The sequence below is a fragment of the Bison bison genome, unplaced genomic scaffold (genome assembly GCF_000754665.1).
Source record: "Bison bison bison isolate TAMUID 2011002044 unplaced genomic scaffold, Bison_UMD1.0 scf7180017864390, whole genome shotgun sequence".
NCBI lineage: Eukaryota > Metazoa > Chordata > Mammalia > Artiodactyla > Bovidae > Bison > Bison bison.
This window is the reverse complement of record NW_011494962.1, coordinates 164,153-167,023: the sequence shown is the minus strand read 5'-3', so window position 1 is coordinate 167,023 and position 2,871 is coordinate 164,153.

Genomic DNA, 2,871 nt, shown 5'->3' with positions numbered 1-2,871 from the left:
AATCCAAATCATACATTTAGAGCTGCTGTCCAATACAGTAGCCATTAACCACATTTGAGTGTTTAAATTTAAGTCAATTATAATTAAATAAAAATTTAAAATCCACCCACATTTCAAATGCCCACTAGCCCCAAGTGGCTAGTGGCTACAGTTGTGGTTGCAACTGATATGGAATATTTCCACCATTGCAGAATGCTGATTCAACAGTGCAGGTCTAGATTCAAGATAACAGTTTTCTTCCAGATGTTGTACAAAAGGAACTCTGCCAGGGTCCAGCCCCGGCTGATACAGGGTATTCGAAGGAGAGAAGGCGTAGGTGAGGATCAGGAAACAATTGCTTAATTAAATGTTAATTAAGGATATAAAGAGTAATAGAATGAGGATAGCTCAGTGAGGAAATTCAGTGGAGAAAAGTGGCTGAAATAAGGATAGCTCAGTAGGAAAATTCAGTGAAGAAAAGAGGCTGAGTAGCTTCGTTTATGCGGGAGACCAATAAAACTTCAAGACAAGAAGTTTGCACCACTTACGTAGGCCGCACGCGTCCTTCTGTTCTCCCAAAGGAGAGGAGACACTGAGGTCCCCCCGGTCGGATCTTAGAAGCCCAGGCATAATTAGCAAGCATGGCGGGTTCCACGCTCCAGATGGAGACTCAGCCAGAATTTGAGAGAGAGAGCGACATGGGGAGACCAAGTTTCAGTGAACAAGGCCCACACTTTATTTTCCAAAGTAGTTTTTATACCTTAAGTTATGCATAGAGGATAATGGGGGAAGGAGTGGAGTCATGCAAAGACAGCAGTTCCTGGTTCTAATCGAAGCCAGGCTTTCAAACTTTTCATATGCAAAAGTTCAGGTGATTTACATCATCTTCTGGCCAGGAGGCCTGTTAACATTTTAAGAAACTTATTTTTCTCTAAAGGTGATTATTCCAAAGTCAAGCACCAGCCTCCAAAAAAGCATTGGACAAAGCTGCATTCCTATAGGGCAAAAGTGAGGTGGGCCAATCAAGAAAAGAATTAACTCAAGGGTCCAAGGTTACAAACATTGAGGCTACTACTTACATTTCTATACACCCATTATATCAATCAATACACTGCCAAGGACACAGTAGGTAAGGGGTATGGAGACTTAGCAGCAAACATTGGCCCAATAAGTGAAAAACCCTTCACCAATACAATTTCTAATCAATCATTTAACTACTCAAAGGACTCTCTGTTTAGACAGTTTAGAATATCTCCCACCTCTCACAGTTGGGAGGCTCTGAACAATCACATGTGGCCGGAAAAACCTATTCAGGCAGGCTAGAGGATTTCCAAAAGAGTTTGTAGGTTGAAATACTGTCACACCCAGGAATTATTAACTGGAGCTGTAAGCTAACTCTTTTTTCAGAGAGAGGTAGTAGGGGACAGCCTCCCGTAAAGTCAGAGGTGTAGGTGAGAGCACAAAGCAGAAAGTAGGCAGACTCTGGTTTTGTGGGTAGATGCTCGAGAATTTCCAGGGGGACTCCTGAGGCTTGATCCTGCCTTTGCGTATGCCGAGCCTCCTTCCTCATGACCTTTGTCATGGGTGGAGCTCCTCACGCTGGCTCCCGGCAGTGATAGAATTCCAGTTGAGCTATTCGAGATCCTGAAAGATGATGCTGTGGAAAGTGCTGCACTCAATATGCAATATGCAATATGCACTCAATATGCAATATGCCGGCTCCCTGCAGAACTCCAGCTAGTGTTTTTGAACAATGAATCATAGTTAGCTCAATACATTTTACAGCAATTAAAAGCAATAGCCTTCTTCAGTGTGTGTTCTCATAAGATGTAGATGTTAAGATCCAAGTGAAGAAAGACTGAATATGACGATAGTGTTTAAAGAGAACCTGAAGAGGGGTTTCCCTGCTGGTCCAGTGGTTAAAACTTCACCTCCCAACTTAAGGGGTGTGGTTCGATACCTGGTCAGAGTGCTAAGATCCCACATGCCTCACAGCCAAAAAACCAAAAGAGAAAATAGACTCAATATTGTAATAAATTGAGTAAAGACCTTAAAATCAAAAATATCTTTAGAAAAGAGAGACAGAACTTGAATATAGGAGAGCAATATCATGTGTGTGCTCATTTTTTAATACTTTACTGAGATCAGGTAAATACCTTTAAAGTAAATAACAACACATGTCTCAAAATGATAGAGACTTTTGGTGAAGAATGACTTGTCTACTCTTAGAATTTCTCAGTAAAATACGCCTGAATATATACAACTTATGGAAAGTCCAGTGTGTTAGTCATTCAGTCGTGTCCAATTTTTGCAACCCCATGGACTGTAGCCTGCCAGGCTCCTCTGTCCATGGAATTCTCCAAGCAAGAATAGTGGAGTGGGTTGCCATGCCCTCCTCCAGGGGATCTTTTCAACCCAGAGATTGAACACAGGTCTCCTGCAATACAGGCAGATTCTTTACCGTCTGAGCCAGCTGAAAGTCCTGGAAAGTCCAGCATGGTACCATAAATTAAATTTTAAATTGAATATGTGTCACAATATGTCAGAAATTTCTAGAGCTATGAAGTTGATGGGATCTATTCAGCAAGTTCCTTCATGACTGGCAGTTTTCCCACCTGAACCATGACACACAGTTTAGGGAAGTGACCTAAGAGTAGTTTTTGAGCATTTCTAACCACAGTCTTTACACTAGGCCTGGAGGATTGAAGGAGAAACTGCCCAGATGAAAAAAGCTTCGTTGACTTAGGAAATGGCACCAGGACAGTGCAGAAAGTCAGTGAAGAGCCCCTACTTGAGGATTCCTTAAGTGCAGGTGGCTGCGACGGGCGCGCTTAAGCGCAGGCAGCTGCGACGGGCACGCTCAAGCGCGCTAAGCAAGGCCGAGAGGAGCCA